Here is a 17,879-nt window from a genome sequence, read left to right as displayed (position 1 = left end):
CCTGGAGAATGATGGCTTACCTCTTTTCCTCTCTGGAACCTAAATCCACTCTATTGAAAGACTTGCTGCTATATATCCAAATCCACCACCCAGAAGGCACCTCTATCTCCACATATTGGTGTGCCTTGAAAGTTGTTCTCTAAGGCAATGCCATCCAAATAAGCTGAAAAAACAAAATATGTTTCATGATTGGTTGCTATAAGCAACATCTCCACTTTTCAAACCCGCTAGAAACTCACAGTTTGATACATTTATTCCCATGTCTCACTTTAGACATCCACTCCCTCACTAGAACAGTTTATGGGGGCAGCATGGTGGCTAAGTGGTTAGCACTTTTGCCTCACAGCACTGGAGTCATAAGTTCAATTCCCGACCATGGCCTTATCTGTGTGGAGTTTGTATGTTCTCCCCGTGTTTGTGTGGGTTTCCTCCGGGTGCTCCGGTTTCCTCCCACACTCCAAAAACATATTAGTAGGTTAATTGGCTGCTATCAAATTGACCCTAGTCTCTCTCTGTCTGTGTGTGTATGTTAGGAAATTTAGACTGTAGCTCCAATGGGGCAGGGACTGATGTGAATGAGTTCTCTGTACAGCGCTGCGGAATTAGTGGAGCTATATAAATAAATGGTGATGATGATGATGATAGGCTGAATGGTTGATGTCAACATGTTCCCTGTTAATGCATTGCCACACTACAATTGTATCTGGTCACATAAATCTTATTTTTCCAGACCAAGTATCGTTTTAATACATGTAAGATGAAATGACTTGAGAAAAGCTAAATTGGTAGTTCATTAAACAATAATAGTCTGATTAGAAATAGTTTTGAAAGCAGTTTGGTTGTCTTAAAAAAAATATCCAAAGGATAAAAATATAATTAAAGCGTCAATAACAAAAGTTTATACAGACATATTAATTACATATTGTCCTGAATAAGTAGCACATGGACTGCTTACCTTTTGCACACTTTCTAACTTATTTAGTTATCATTATAACATGCTACAGTTTCATTTTTTGCCTCAAGTTGTTTTTAATATTTAAAGTTGTCTATGCTGTTTTAGAAATGTGCAATTATTATTTTAATAGAAAAATATGTATAATGTGCACTTTTAATGTGTTCTTTAAAGTTTGTGTTCTTAGGGCTAGATTTACTAAGCTGCGGTTTTGAAAAAGTGGGGATGTTGCCTATAGCAAAGAATCAGATTCTAGCTGTCATTTTGTAGAAAGTACTAAATAAATAAAAGCTAGAATATGATTGGTTACTATAGGGAAAATCCCCACTTTTTCAAACCCGCAGCTTAGTAAATCTAGCCCTTAGAGTTCTTGAGTTTTGCCGTGGTACTGAGTAGAATTTCATAATTAATGATCAAATATGTATTCAAAGTCCTTTTTAAGAACCTTTCGAACTGCATCTGCCAGTACTATTTAGTTTGCAACAAATGTTTATAGAATAAAGATAAATAATTTTAGAAAACTTATTTTAAAGAGTATATAATGTGCATAAAAGTCCAAAGAAATATTCATGATTTGTCTTAAAAATCATGATATAAAGTGTAGCGTTTACTTTGTAAATTCTTAATTTTAATAATAAAATGTACTTTCTATTATTGTATATTACATTTCGAAGTCTTACAATGCTCAATATTGAGTATTATAGACAATCCAGGTTTTTGGTATAAAATAGATTTGAATACATAATTAAATAAACTAGATAAATAAACTAGCCAATCACTGGCCCTTGTTCACTAACAGTGTTGCTGTGATCTACCGCGCCCCTGGACCACACCAACAATTTCTTGAACTTTTCTCTGCACTGTCCCCTCACTTCTTATCTTTCTACATCTCCATGATCATCATGATTGATTTTAATCCACATTCCATTGCTGCTTCCAAACTATTCTCTCTAACCTTCTCCCTCGGCCTCTCCCAGTGGGTTAAATTGGGACGGCCACAGCCCTAATCTTGTTTTTTCTAAACTATACTCAGTTTGTGATTTCTTTAGCACTCCTTTCCCCATCTCGGATCATCTTAATATCAGCTACATGCTCACCCGCAGTTCTTTATACTCTCTGCTGTCCAAGTCTACCAAGCCTCCTCCTGTACAAATCTTAATCCTATTAATCTTCAACAGCTTTCCACCTCTCTCTAACACCTTCTCTCACCCCAATTTCTACATTCTCCTCCTTTGATATGGCAGTACTTTATTTTCACCAAACCCTAGCATTAAACTGATCAAGTGGCACCTGCTTCTGCATCAACTTTGATGTCCCATCAAGAGATATGAGCATGAGAAGTTTATTGTGGAGAAAATCTTGGACTCAAGAATATTTCATGGAAAGCTACAGTGTATCATTAAGTGGAAAGGATATACGTTGGATAAGCACTCTTGGGAATTGGCTGAAAATGTAAATGCCCCCAAACTTATCCAAGCTATTTATAATGAGCATCCCATGAAGTCTGGATCACATGAAAATTGTTTGTGAAGGAGGGGGCACTGTCACAGACCAGTCTCAATCTCTCCACATTGAATTGCATATGCACTCAAGGTAAGTCAGTATAAAAAGCTCTCTACCTAGCATTCACATATTTTCTTTTGACTGGTAGCAGTTTCCTATCCCCGATGGTAGTCGGCTCCATTGGTCAGAGTAACAGACAGAACAAACTGCATGGTGATTCTTCTGAAGAGGCTTTTATCAACCCGTTTGCAACACCATCATAGGAGCACCTCAGTCACTATATATATATATATATATATATATATATATATATATTTGATCCACTATTGTATATCAGATCCAGACTTTCACTCTAGCCATCTCTACCAAGTCTTGCTTCCACTATTGTGTACCAGACCCTGATTGGCTCCTGACCACCACTGTAAAACTTAGCTCTGCCCTTGTGTACCAGACCTTACAATGCTGCTAGTCAATTCCTGAATACTCTGAAAATCTAACCAATAGTAATTCTCTGCATCACTTTGCTTCTCAAATCCGGGACTCTGCATATATATATATGGTCTGTATTATGGGGTTGTTCATTACTTCACCATGGTAGTCTTCAGCTCCTGCTGTAAACTCATTTCCATACATCCAATATTGACTAATACTGTCAAGTATCCTCTGAGAGTGGCCACCAGCCACTTGAGTCCATTATTTTTGTCTTACACTATTTATTATTGCTAAGTCATGACACATTGTTTCTGATATAGGGAAATTTAAATTTATTATTTTATACAACAAAAAGTAATAATTAATACAGAGAAGAAAAAAGTTACATACTTTATTAATATTGACTGTGTATATTTCTTTTACTTGGAATTTTGTATTTAAATAAATACAAACACTAAGTGAATTGAAGCATGCACAAAGTACAGTACATGGAAACAAAGAATACATTATTTGCTTTTTATTTTTCTTGTGTAGAAAAAGCTGAGTTTGCATGGTGACTAAAATAGAGACATCTTCTTATATCAGTTTCAACATCTTTGTTTTATTTCTTGAGGGAATAAACGGGTATAAGAGACAAGTACTCTGTCTTTACTCTCTCCAATCTAAGATCAAGAATATGCTTTATTATTTTTTGCAGATTTACTCTTTTTATGTGAAAATCTCATTTACTCCCTGCTTCAGGCTTTCTATTGCTGTGAATTTATTTTTCCACTACAAAAAAATATAAAAATAGCTACTGTGCAGCTGCACAGAGAGAAGGATTACTGAACACATAATGCAACTAAATAGAAAAATTAAAACAGTCCTTTTAGTTGATTGCAGATAAGCAGTTTGTACCTACTGAACATTTTTTTAAAATCATGCTTATTTTCAAATTTTTCAATAAAATAAAACAATGCAACAATCATGCCCAAGTGCATAAGGCACACAAATAGAATACAAAATTGATTCATCAGTCACATACATATAATCAATACAGTTATATGATCTGTTGTTAATACTGCTTTGGATATTGCAGAGGGATGAAACTTTAAACACATATCCCAAATGACAGCTCTATGTTCATATTCCTATCTGAAACATCTGCCACCCAATTCATATAAAAAAAACATCAGTAAAATTAAAGTTAATATTCTGTTACGGCTATTATGGGAGACAGGGGAAAGCTGGCTTGGGGGGCAGGGGGGCATCTGCCCCCCGGGCCGTTCCCATAGTGGGATACCTTGGGCTGGGTCACTGGGCTACCTGCATTTTTTTCATTTAAAATAGGCTGTCTTGCCCCTTCGGCTAAAACTTGCCAGCCCTCCCCTGTTTGGAGATAATTTTAGAATGACTGGAAACCTCCAACATTTTGAAGATGAGGTTATGAATATTAATTGTGAATGTTTTAGTCCCAAAAGTACCTTTGATCCACCTTTATCTCATTGGAAATTAATAGCATTCAATCTTTGTTGAATAAAAAATACAATACCTATTAAAATCAACAAAGAAATGTATAATATAAATTCACCGAACCACTAAGAGAAGCTAGTGCGTCAGATTATACCACTATCTTTATTAGACCTGTTCAGAAAGAAGATGTTATAGTCATTGAAATTAGAGATGTTAACTGACCCCCGTGTACAGATTTTGGCTTTGGTTTTGGATCTTGATTTACTTCGTGTTTTGATTTTGGTTCTGTCAAAACTGCCATCGCGTATTTTGGTTTTGCCTCTGTATTTTTTAGAAAAATTGCTAAAATATGCTGAAATCACATATTTATTTTTTTTATCCTACATTATTATTAACCTCAATAACACTAATTTCAAGTCATTTACAATCAATTTTAACCACTTCACAGGTCGCAATATTATTTTCATACACTTTCGCACAAACACTGCAGCGACCTGGCTGAATGCTAAGCGACAGAGCAATGAAACAAACACATGGCAGTTCATAGCACATCTAGGAAACATTGCCACATAACTTATGTAGACATATAAATGGATATTACAACTGGAGTGGCATTAGATCTGCTTCAGACAGACTGTGACACAGAACATGTGGGAAGCATGGAATCTGTCATGTTGGAATATGCTGCATTGAACAGAGATTTAAAGCAATATATAAATGCAGTTGAGGAGACCATACTTAAGTTAAAACGTGACCCACCAGATGAGATCCCGGATTTAAGAGAGCTTGTATACAAGAGAAACACTGCGCTTCAGAAGAATACTACATAGGAGACCCTGAGGCAGGACGAAAAATTTGTCCAGTTGAAAGAACAGCTAAGAGACCTGAGAAAACAAATGGGTGTGTTACCGGCCCCTGCAGACTAAGCTTTGGAAGATGAAGACGAGGAGATCGCCGTCACTCTGATCAAACAGCTGATACAGTGAAACTGAGAATGACTCATGAAATCAGTAATAGTTTATTTGATGGCTCCACCTGTTCCTTGGATAACTGTGGTAATTCTACAGCTAATACATGGCGAAGAGCGCTGCCTCCCCGGGATGCATGCATTTTTTAGACCATAACCAATCCAGGGTGCCCCAACGGAAGAACCCAGTCAAAAACAATGCATGTGGTCAAACGTATGAGAGACAAGCAATTGAAAGGATGATTGAAAACAAATTTCAGATGAGTAAATCCACCAGGTGTCCAAAACTTGGCTGTGATCACTCTGACATGAGTATATCAGAGCTTGTTCCAGACAATGCACTAAAAAGAGCCATTGAAATTCCCAGCAAAAAGCATGGTCATCACTGAAGTTCGAATCAGCCTCAATTCCCCAAAAATTATAATATAGTTAGATACCATTGACGTAAGGTGCAGATTACAGTGGCCAACACAGTGGCCTTGTGGTTAGCACTTCTGCCTCACAGCACTGGAGTCGTGAGTTCAGTTCCCGATCATGGCCTTATCTGTGTGGAGTTTGCATGTCCTCCCCGTGTTTGCGTGGGTTTTCTCCGGGTGCTCCGGTTTCCTCCCACACTCCAAAAACATACTGGTAGGTTAATTGGCTGCTATCAAAATTGACCCCAGTCTCTCTGTCTGTCTGTATGGATGAGTGTGTGTGTCTATGTTCGGTAATTTAGAGTGTAAGCTCCAATGGGGCAGGGACTGATGTGAATGAATTCTCTGTACAGCGCTGCAGAATTAGTGGCGCTATATAAATAGATGATGATAATGATTACAAACACTTTGTGCAATACTGATGAAACAGCAGCAAAGTGGAAGGTAATACATAAACACATCTATTTAGACATCCATGCTTACATTACTTCTGCAAGCAACGTTGTTCTTTGTTAATAAAACTGTTGTGTTTATACCGTTCAAAAATATTAAAATTAATCCTCCACCATTCTTTGGATGTTGATAGTAGGATCAGGAGGAGTTACAGCAGAGATGTCACTAATTTTGGTCAATTCTTTGACAGTAGTCAAGACCAGATGTCAAAATGTTGTTCTGAGTCATCTGCATCATCAATGATGTCTTTGATTTTTGCAAAGCACACTACATTATATAGCACATGTAGGTAACATTGGCACACAGCGGTAGCTAAAAGGAAAAGTGGTGCAAGATGGAATTGTCCTTGGGCCCTCTCACCCACTCTTATGTTGGATTTTAAAAAGGACATGCACACTTTAACAGAGCAAGCACTTCAGTGACAAGGAGTACCACTTTTTGTGGCTGATGTGCTTGTTTGGGACCCCACAAAACAAGCTAACAATGGGCTTAAGGCACCTAAGTTAACAGTGCTGTTAATGAACTCTACTGTGGCAAGATGTTGTTGCCATCATCCTCAGCCTCATCCTCCCCCTCATCAGTGTGTACATCATCCATTAATTACACATAATTAATTAATCACCGCTGGAATCCACCATTACAGAATTCTCTGTATTTTGATGTAATTGGCAGGAAAGGCCTTCCTCGTGGAAATTGTAGCTCATTTTTTGAACATCATCTTTTGCATATTTCCTCCCAGTATGTAAAGGGACTGTCTGATGTGTCTATTTATATACTGTTGTTAAAATAATCCTCCACCATCCTTTGGATGTTGATAGTAGGAAAAGGTGGTGTTACGTTTTTTGATAAATTCTTTTAGACCAGACCAGGGGGTAAATGTATCAAGCTGAGAGTTTTCCGGCGCGTTTGAAAAGTGGAGATGTTGCCTATAGCATCCAATCAGATTCTAGCTGTCATTTTGTAGAATGTACTAAATAAACCCGCAGATAAACTCTCAGCTTGATACATTTACCCCCAGATGTCAAAATTTTTTGCTGAGTCATCTGCATCATCCCTGGTTTTCTTGGGAAAGCTAAGTTTTTTCCTAGCAGCAGTTGAGTGAGAAGCTGAAGGAGGAGACGCCGTCCTGTCACGTTACACTTCAGCTGTCATCGTGCTCACCAGGAGCTCCTTGCATCTCTTGAGATCTGAGTCAGTTGGAAACAAAGAGAATACATAGCTCTTAAACATAGGATCGAGCACAGTCACCAAAATGTAGTGATCCAATTTCAAGATTTTGATAACTTTTAGATCCTGGCAAAGCGAATAAAGTACTTGATCTACAAGTCCAACATACTTAGCGCAATTGCTTTGTTTAATCTCCTCCTTCAGTTTTTCAATCTACTTTTCCAAAAGTCTAATTGAGGGAATCACTTGACTCAAGCTAGCAGCATCTGAACTCACTTCACAGGTTACTATTTTGAATGGTTTCAGCACCTTGCACAACACGGAAAGTATTCTCCACTGCGCTTGAAGAATCACCCCCAGCAGCAGCAGCAGCAGCAGTGGGACTAACGCTCAAGAATTCTTCTGAGGAATTCAGGATAGTGGAGGAGTCATCCAGCCTTACCAACTTAGGAAATTGATGAGGAAGGTGTTGTGGGTGCATATTGCAGGTGTCGGGATCTAGCTGAGAGAAGGGACCTAGCTGATGCTGGAATGCTTGTTGTTATATTTTAAGCATAAGTTTCCGATTTCCCCAACAGCTAGCCATGAACTTGCTTCAAATGGAGCAACAGGGATGAGGTTACTAGATAGTTAAGGTCCCTACCGCTACTGACTATGGCTACCGCTACAAACACCACAAATGGCTAGACTGTTGTCAGGATTTGGGTAGAACTAATTGCACAAATAAGAGGTGGATTTTTTGGTCTTATGTCCAGGCATGACAATGGCCTTTTTCTTATCACGTGCAAAATCTGCTTCCAGTGGTGCAGGACTTACACAAACAACATCATTCTCATCAACATCCTCATTTGTGCCCTCGTCAGCTACACAAATATCTCCCTCATCCTGTTGCAATTCCAAAGTGGCATCCTCAATTTTTGTATCACCGGCTACACGGGCTGCTAATGCATACATCTGCAGAAATACTGAAAGGGGCCTTCTTTATGGGTACACTATCAGAAAGGTCAGGATTACACATAGCACTCATTAATAGACTCTCCTCAGGGATTTGTGTCGTTTCTGAATCTGAACATACTTTTTCCTCTAATGCCTTACTGTTTTCTTCCAGCTCGGCTTTTACACGTAAAAATATTTGGACACCACTTTTGGTGTCAGAATGGCAAGGTCTTGCTTGGTCATGACTGATCTTACAAGAAGATGCCTCAGTGACAGTTGCAGAACTAGCACTCATAGAGAGAGGTGAAGGCCTCATACTTTCCTTCCCACTGCATTTGTAGAATGGCATGTTGGCAATTTTATTTTCTTCTGCAGATAACTTTGCCTGGATTAGTTTTTTTTTCTTTACCAAGGTAAAAGATGTTTTTTTTTACATTTTTGTTTCCCTGACTTAAAAAGACTATGCACTTTTACATAGGCTTTAGCAGATGACATAGAGGGGTTACTATCATCATGATTGGTGCCAGCAGCCGCTTGGTGCTCCTGGTCTTCTGTGCACTGCTGTGAATCCATTTTGATAACACAGTAAAATGTGATTTTGAAGAACACTGCCAGTCCTATTATTTCTATTTCGGCAATGACAATTAGCACTGGAGCTGTCCTGTTTGTGTGTTAGCTAGATAACACAGTACAATGTGACTGCAGATTTAGAACAATAATGCCAGTCCTATTATTTCTATTTCAGCAATGACAATTAGCATTGGAGCAATGGAACTCTCCTGTTCGTGTGTTAGCTATATAACACAGTACAATGTGACAGCAGATTTAGAACAATAATGTCAGCCCTGTTATTTCTACATCAGCAATGACAATTAGCAATGGAGCTCTCCTGTTTCTATGTGAGCTATAACTCAGTAGAATGTCACTGGAGATTTTAAAGAACACTGCTACCCCCCCTCTTTCTTTTCTAGCTATGACGCTGCCCAACTGCACTAGAGACTGCCAAGAACTGTGCTACCCCTCCCGTGTCTCTCTGTGAAATGGCGCTGGATCACTGTGGAGAGCGGTACTTATAGAATCTAAAACTCACGAGATATGATGACGTAACAATGACATTTTGCTTTGTTTTTCAATTCCAAGGGCTCACAAAAGTATCGAGCTGGCTTGTCTTGGTACTTGGATCTGCTCATTTCGGGTGGGTCCGGTTCTCGAAGAACCAAGCCTGAGCATCTCTAATTCAAATCTATAGCAACTAGAGTGTTAAGCAAATACCCTAATCTGTGACATAGAGGAATGAGATCTGGCGCCAGTTTGGTGACAGTAAAACTGATAAAGATTTAAAAGAGAAAAGTTCAAATGCTAAAAAAAATAGTGGATGACATAATTGATCTTGGGATACAGGAAGAAAATCCAATACTTAAAGTAGGAATCTCCAATCTGCCTATTACTACAGTGTATATACAACCGAAACAAACATAAGCTGTCTGGACTTCCTATAATATCTGTCACGGATTCACTTCTACAGTCAATTTTAGTGTTTCTGAATTAACATCTACAACCCACTCTACAGTAGACAAACTTATTTGAAAGACACCCACAAATTTAGATGATAATTTATAAGGACTGAAGTATTGAAGAATGATCATCAAGATCAAAATAGTAAAGGAACTGCTAATACAAAATGAGAACCATGAATGTATCATTATTGAATTTATGCTTACATTCTAATGTCTGAAATTACTTACTTCTGAATTGAGAAAAAAAATATTATTTATAAACCACAGATACAGCAATTGTCTTGAATGTAGTTCTGACATTTGTTAATATTTTATGTATATATGAATATATAGAACTGCAATCATGTTTTCTTGCAATAATATGAATTAAGAGATATAAAATAAAAACACAAATAATACTAAGTTAATAAATGAAATATTTTTTCTTAAAAACTTTACTATTATTTATCTTATGATTAGTGTACTGATAAATAAGTCAGATAGATATATTTAAGTATATAAATGTAACTTTTACATTAGTACAGATGGTAAAAGATTAATGATAAGCTGTGGTTGGCAGCTAGAGATTGAAATAGAAGCCAAAATAAATACGTGATGAAGCGCATTAGACAATAATAGCCTTTTCTGTTCAGGAGTCTCCTACACAATCTGCAAATTAGCTGGGTGTCCAGACACTGTTCTACATGGCTAACATATCAGGAACAGCGCAATGCTAACTGTGAGAATATGTGGGCATATTTCATTCACTTAGCTGACCTCGGAGGCATCTACTACTTCATTTTATTTGCAACAGGTGATTTACTTGTAGACACAGCAGTGGCAAGAACTTAACAGACAAACAAATGGTTTCTGCTTCCCTTAACTGCTCAATAGAACCCTGAACCAGATAGATCTCTGAACCAGCTGAGCATGTCATCGTGGCTCTCATGGCATTTTCTAACTCTCCTATAATACCCACTTAACTATATACATTAAGACACATCTGGTGCAAATTAAACACATTTTGCAACTAGGAACAACAGTAACAATGAAACACTGAACATTTTAATACTTACTTTTAACCTATGATGAATATATTTACTGATTAGTTATTGCACCTAAATTATATACATTCTTAAACAAAATGATTATTGATCCCACCACCCTGTCCAGTTACCACCCCATCTGTCTCCTTTCACTTCTAAATTGCTAGTAAGGGTAGTCTATAGCCGTATCATTAATTACCTTGCGGACAACTCATTCTTCGATCCTCTCCAATCTGGTTTCCACCTCTTCCACTCCACAGAAACTGCAATAGCTAAAGATAAAAATGATCTTTTCTCCAACAAATCTACAGACCATTACTCCCTTCTCATCCTCTTGGACCTATCTGCAGCCAATACAGTTGATTACCCTCTCCTGCCGAACACCCTATGCATCATTAGTCTTTCTGACACAGTCCTCTGTTGGTTCACCTACTATCTCTCTAACTGCTCTTTCTTTGTTTCTACCTGTGGCTCCTACTCCCCAACTTCCCTACTTCCCATAGAAGTCCCTCAGGGCTCCGACCATGGCCATTTGCCCTTTTCTTTGTACACATCTTCACTGGGTGAACTTATCAGTTCCTTTGGCCTCCAATACTACCTCTCTACCAATGACACCCAAATATAATTCCCTTCCCTGTCCTCTCGCCTTCCCTTCTCACTAAGGGGTCCTGCTGCCTCTCTGCCATATCCTTCTGGATGTCACAACACTTAATTAAACTCATTATGGCCAAATCTGAACTTATAGAATTCCCTCCCTCCAGAGACTCCTCCCTCCCATTCTCTCATCACTATTGGTAATACCGACATCTTTTCTTCCTGAGTGTCATCCTCAAATCCTCCCTCTCCTTCACCTCCTAAATCCAATCCCTTGCCCAATGCTGCCAGTTCCACCTCTGCAATATAGCCCAGATCAGGCCCCTCCTCTCCTTTGATGCCACCAAAACTCTTATCCATTTTCTAATCATCTCCCATCTATATTAGTGCAATCTTCTCCTTACTGGCCTTCCTGCACCCATCTCGCTCCTCTTCAGTCCATTCTCGCTGCTGCAGCCCAAATAATTTTCTTCTCTCTCCAGTCTACATCTGTCTCCCCTCTCTGTCAACCACTGGCCTGGCTCCCCCTCCATTTCAAAATCCTCTTCAAGCTCCTCACCTATAACATCCTCTTTAACTCCACTGCTCCTTTCCTCTCCAACCTCATCTCCACTCAAACTCCTTCTCGCACTCTATCTTCATCTAATGACCACCGCCTCACTTCCCTTCTGGATACTATATCGCACTTCAGCATTCAAGATTATTCTTTTGCTGCTCCCCTTCTTTGGAACAATCTACCTCACTCTATCAGACTATCCCTTAGCCTGCCATACTTCAAACGATAACGTAAAACCCATCTGCTCATGAAAATCTACCATGCACTCCCCTACCACTCTTCACAATATTTCTTCACTAACCACACTATACCTTACCCTCATTCGTCCTCCGTACTCATTACTACTTAATTTTGTACATCTCTTTCCTCACAGTTCTAGTTCCCAATTTGTGTCACCTGTCAGTCTCCCCCTCCCCTTTAGATTGTAAACTCCCTTGCACAGGGCCCTTTAATCCTTGTGTTCTCCTCCTGTTTGCCTTTAGGTCCCCATTCTCACATTTACACCTCAACATTTGAGACCTTATTTCTTCTCCCTTTGCTTCTCCATCACTGCCCTGATTCTGCAAACTGCGCCCACACTGCTGGGCACAGGTTCAGCTTCCTTTAGTTTAGTCCCCATCTCCCTCTCCCATTTTCTCTTTTTCTGAAATTCATTTATGCCTCTTTGCCATGTGCACCTGTTCTCATCTGAGCTTGTATTTAATTTAAGCACCCTTTGTGGTGCTTTATAAATAAAAGATAATAATAACAATAATAATAATAAGCATGCTAGGCATCTTACTTTTCTCACATATCTCCTCCAATTTAAATTGGGGATTGGAATCTGGCCCAGGGAATGAGCAGATTACACGAATTGGGCGAAAATAGGTGAAATAGGATCACGTGGCTCAGGTTCCTCTTGCCAAGATAGGCCATCAGCATTTCCATGTTCTCAACCCTTTTTATGAGAAACAGCAAAATTCTAAGTTTGAAATGCTAATCTCCATCTCAGCAGTCTCCCATTCTCACCTGCGTGCCTCTGCAACCTTCCGAGGGGATTATGGTTGATTACTATTGAAAATACAATAAGTAAATACAATAAGTAAACTGCTATTTCTTTAGTCGTCAGACAATAGGCAGGCACTTTCTCAATCGTGGGGTAAGCTGTCTCTCGGTCTACCAGCTTGTGAGAGAGATAATCCACGGGCCACTGCGAACTAACCTTCCCGACCTGGCTCAGTACAGCTCTTAGCTCACAACCTTATGCATTGTTCTGTACAATGGACCATCGCCATAATTCAGGGCTGCTAGCACTGGTTGGCTAAACAGTATCTCGGAGCTGTTTAAAAGCTCTTTCACACCCCTCCATCCAGTAAATCTGTCTGCTGTACATTTTAAATGTCAAATTTATAAGACATTTTTTCTCATACATGTTACTGATTGATGGGTCAATGCCATTTAACAATAGTTTAGATTTTTGCCAATTATGGTCTGATACTTCCCCATCAACTCAATGTCCCAGAGTTAATACCTCCACAATCCCCATCTGACATTTGCTGTGTCACGAGGCGCTGTGCTAGTTGTGACGGGTCAGCTGGATCTGTCTGTGGCCACGTCCCGACTGTTGCACTGGCAGCCAGGATGTCACTTCCAGCCACAGTACCCCAGCCACTGCCAGGGCAACTGGGATGCCCTTCTTATTAACGCTGTGTCCCTGCATACGCAGTTAGGTCTGATTAGTTAACAGCCTTTTGCAGCTAATTAAGGAGGTTGGTGCACTGCCTTGTGATTGGCTCTTTTCTGTACTTAAGACAGGCAGGGCTTAGCCTTCCTGTTGGTTACAGCGTTTGTTTCACACATTTGCTGACCTGCTCCCAGTTTCCTGTGCCATTCTGATTGACTCCTGTTGTGACCCTTGGATTTTTCTTGACCCTGCTCGAATGCTGATTTCCCAGACCTTTGTTCTCTCTCTTAGATTACTCTACTTGCTGCCAGCCCTGACCTTTGGCCTGTCTATGACTACCCTGCTTGCTTCTGGCCCATGACCCACGGTCTGTTTATGGTTATCAGTGTGCTGTGTCGCTGGTTCCTCTGCCCCATGCCACCGCACTACATTGATGGTAAATAAGGTTTTACTACACTCGAGTTAAGAGCTGGGGCATCTGAGTACCTGCGAGTGCAACTATAGGCGAAGACCTCTACCATCAGTAGCAAAAGCTCATGTCCGTTGCCGCTAAGCCATAACAGTCGGATCTAGTGATAAGTTCAGCCGGACTGATGCTTGGCAGAAACTCTCTGTCGCATGGTTCAATTACTCATCCCATGTATTGCTTAAGATGGCAATGTCATCCAGATATGTCTGAGCAAAGACATGACACTGTGTCAGCTATTTTACTGTATGCTGAAAGGTTTCTTAAGCATTCTTCATTCCAAAGGGCATAGCAGTGAATTTAAAGAGCCCAAATGGAGTGGTGAATGCGGAGCACTCTTGTTCCACCTTGGTAAACAGTATCTGCCAGTACCCCTTACTAAGATCCAAGGTGGACACAAACCAAGCTGCCCCCAATTTGTCCCATAACTCATCCACCATGGCATATGAAATACATCTGTTGCCTTTACCTCATGCAATCTTCTGTAGTCCACGCAAAAGTGAATAAAAACGTAATTTTTTGACACTAACACTGCACTAGCTGCCTCACTGGCTTTTGGATGTTACAATGACTCTTAGTTCTAGCAATTCTTCTACCTTCTTCTTGATCATGCTCAACTCTTTGTGGCTCACCCTGTTGGAGAGCAACTTAGTTTCCTTGATGAAAATCAGTTAGCACTGAAACGATCGTAGTGTGAGAAACTTACCTGCTTCATGCTCCCAAACATAGCACTCTATTGTTTACTTCCTGCTTGGTGCTGCGATCATGTGACTCTGGAGGGGAGTTTGAAACTCCTTGCACTATATAAGATCCACTCTGACACACTGTCTTTGTCAGAGCAACAGGTTGCTAACCCTTGCTTCTTACTCCCGCTGTGCCCTCTGGTTCCCGGCTCCTAGTGAATGTTTCCTGGATTAACCCTTGTGCTGCTTTCTTCAATGTGTATCTGACCAGCTTGTTTACGGACCTCACTTTCTAGATTATCCTTGGCACCATGTACTTCAGTTTGTATCCTATCCGGCTTATTCACTGACCTTGCTTTCTGGATTGTCCTCGGGTCCATGTACCTCAGAGGGTGTCCGACCAGGCTTGGTATATTGACCATGACCTCTGTACCTGCCTGTGTTTATCCAACTACATCTGTCTATCTACCCTCTATCACATCAGTGGGCTACCCTGAGGGCTGCGACCTGCGGACTCCCGGAAGCAAAATTCATCCTGCCTTGCAGCGGTTCTTGGTGAAGACAGAAGGGGTCTGTTAGACTCCACGTCTCAAGAAGGCCTGCGCCAATCCTGACTGATAGTTGCCTTCAATGACCGTAACACATTGGGATCGTTATCGGTTGCTAATATATATATTTCCTTTGATATCTTTGACATGCTGATGCTGGTCTGTCTTCTTCAAGGAACCCTGTTGAGTCTATTTCTGATTTTGCAGTTACACCCAAATCTGAAAGGCAGGACCTATTATTACAATATGAACACAGGAAAAAGAGAGCTCAAATTTGTGCAGCTTTTTAGGTAATTAGCAATTAAATATTCAAATCCTCCTTACATCCATAAAAATGAAATTTTCTCATTTTGTACCAATCCTGGACCACCTATCCATATGGAGATCCCACCTCTGATAATGTCGATATCCCACCAAGGCACTCAATCAATCCATGAGCCACCAGCAATATATATATATAGAGGAAAAACAAAATGGCCCCAGCAGGCCTCTTATGTGTAAGAAACAAGAAGTTGTTATCATTAAATGTTAAAAACCAGATTACCCTTACATCAAAATCAAACTTTGAGTGCTTATCTGTAATATGGAAGATCTCGCACCATCACCATCTCTGATTGCCAGATCAGGAACCTGAAAGCATTGTCCAGGAGGGGTTCTCAATATTGCCTTAAAAACAAGCCAGAATGAAACAACATGTGGGAGATTACCCTATGCCTTGTGACTTTTTCAGGGGTGTGCACTCCCACTTCCCAGAGCCCCCTTATAAAGCACTGCATGTATCAAACAATTAATTACCCCCCCTCTCTGTATTGGATTGGGGAACCATAGTCACATGACATTTTCAATATTGCATCAGCAAAGTATAACAAATATAATAAACAATGAATAAATCTCCTTTTTGAGCTAACATATGCCCAAATGTAACACTCACAATCACAAATAATAAGGTTACTGGATCAGCAGATCATCTAGATAAGAAATGTAAGCATTTTTTTATAGATCAATGTCCTTTTAAACCAGAAGTACTGTACTCAAACAAAGGACGTTAAGATAATAGTGCATTCAAGATAATTTATACAAAGAATTATGTTAAACACATGTGCTTTCTTAAAACATCAAATTGAACCACATATATAATTATTAATAATATACCCCTCATTGAACCTATGGATGAGGCAATAAACTTTTAGGCAATATCAGAAATGAAACATAAATCGTATTATCCAAACAGGAACTCACACACTCAGATACACAGAATTGTGAAAAATCATGGTGGAGTCCAATTTTCCACTCTGCTAATATGGCTTCTTTGTTATTAAGTCACTGCCAAAATGGGAGAAATTGGTGAGAAATCACACCATTTTAAACAGTTTATAAATGTTTAAAGGGATAGAGTTTATAGCATCCTCAGCAAGAGGAGAGGGGGGAGGGGCAAATTTATCAGGTTATATATGATAGAAACTTATTGGATCTACACTTAGAGAACTCTACATTCAGATGTTTTAGCAAAATAATTTAATTAGATTTGAATTACATCACTTCTATCTTAAAGAAAAATAGCCTAATATCTAAGCCTTATCCCATTAAGTCTAATAAGCAGAGTTTGAATATCAAAGAAGATGCAAAAAGTAATTTTATTTATTTTTTATTAGATTTTGATTAAATTCATTCATTCATTCCAAACATGTCAACATTTATAATGTTTTGTATAGACTTGAAATAGGACATTTATATTGTTTCTAATGGTATTGATTTCAGTTAGTTTTTTGGAAATTACAAGAGTATTGAAACAATACCATTTGTTAATCTTGGTATGAAAAATACTAATATTAAATTGTGTCACTTTGTGTATGCTGGATGTCAACATTTTAAGTACTGTATATGCCATACCTGTGCTTAATTGAAATGTTTATGTCATACCTGTGGTTAGTTGAAATGTATATGACATACCCATAGTTGTAATCATAATATCTGATAAGAAGCCAGATCCATTCAAATCCAATTTAGATAGATTTATTATAATTGCATTTAAGTTTTTAGATTGTATCTAATTGTATCTAATGACTTGTGCTAGTATCTAATGGCTTGTGCTGCTTATTTAATGATATACTAGATGTCAGTCAATGAATGGCTGAACCTGTCTAATGTTATTCAAATACAGGCAACACTTGAATCTCAGCTATTCTACTGAGGAAAGTACTAGGTACACTGAAATGCATTGAAGAGATTATTATAGCACCCGAGTTGCAACAAGTTGTAAAAGTGGACTGGATTACTTCATCTAAGATGGAGAGTGCTGTAGATAACTGAATTGTCTGATGGATTATTACACATAATAGGCATTAGGCTATTGGGATTGCCCCTTTAACACTGGTGAGCATGAATCACTGACTCCGTATTCGATTATTACCTCTTCAGCTTTGGTGAGTCATTGCACACCTGTCTCATTAATTTAAATTTCTCTACTGAACTGATAGAACCTTTGCAGTTTAAAACACCTTTTTGTGCTATGCAGTCTTTGTCAGTGATAGAAGTTACTCTGGACTCTG

Source organism: Mixophyes fleayi, chromosome 2 (genome assembly GCF_038048845.1).
Source record: "Mixophyes fleayi isolate aMixFle1 chromosome 2, aMixFle1.hap1, whole genome shotgun sequence".
Lineage (NCBI taxonomy): Eukaryota > Metazoa > Chordata > Amphibia > Anura > Limnodynastidae > Mixophyes > Mixophyes fleayi.
Note: the sequence above shows the minus strand (reverse complement) of the source record.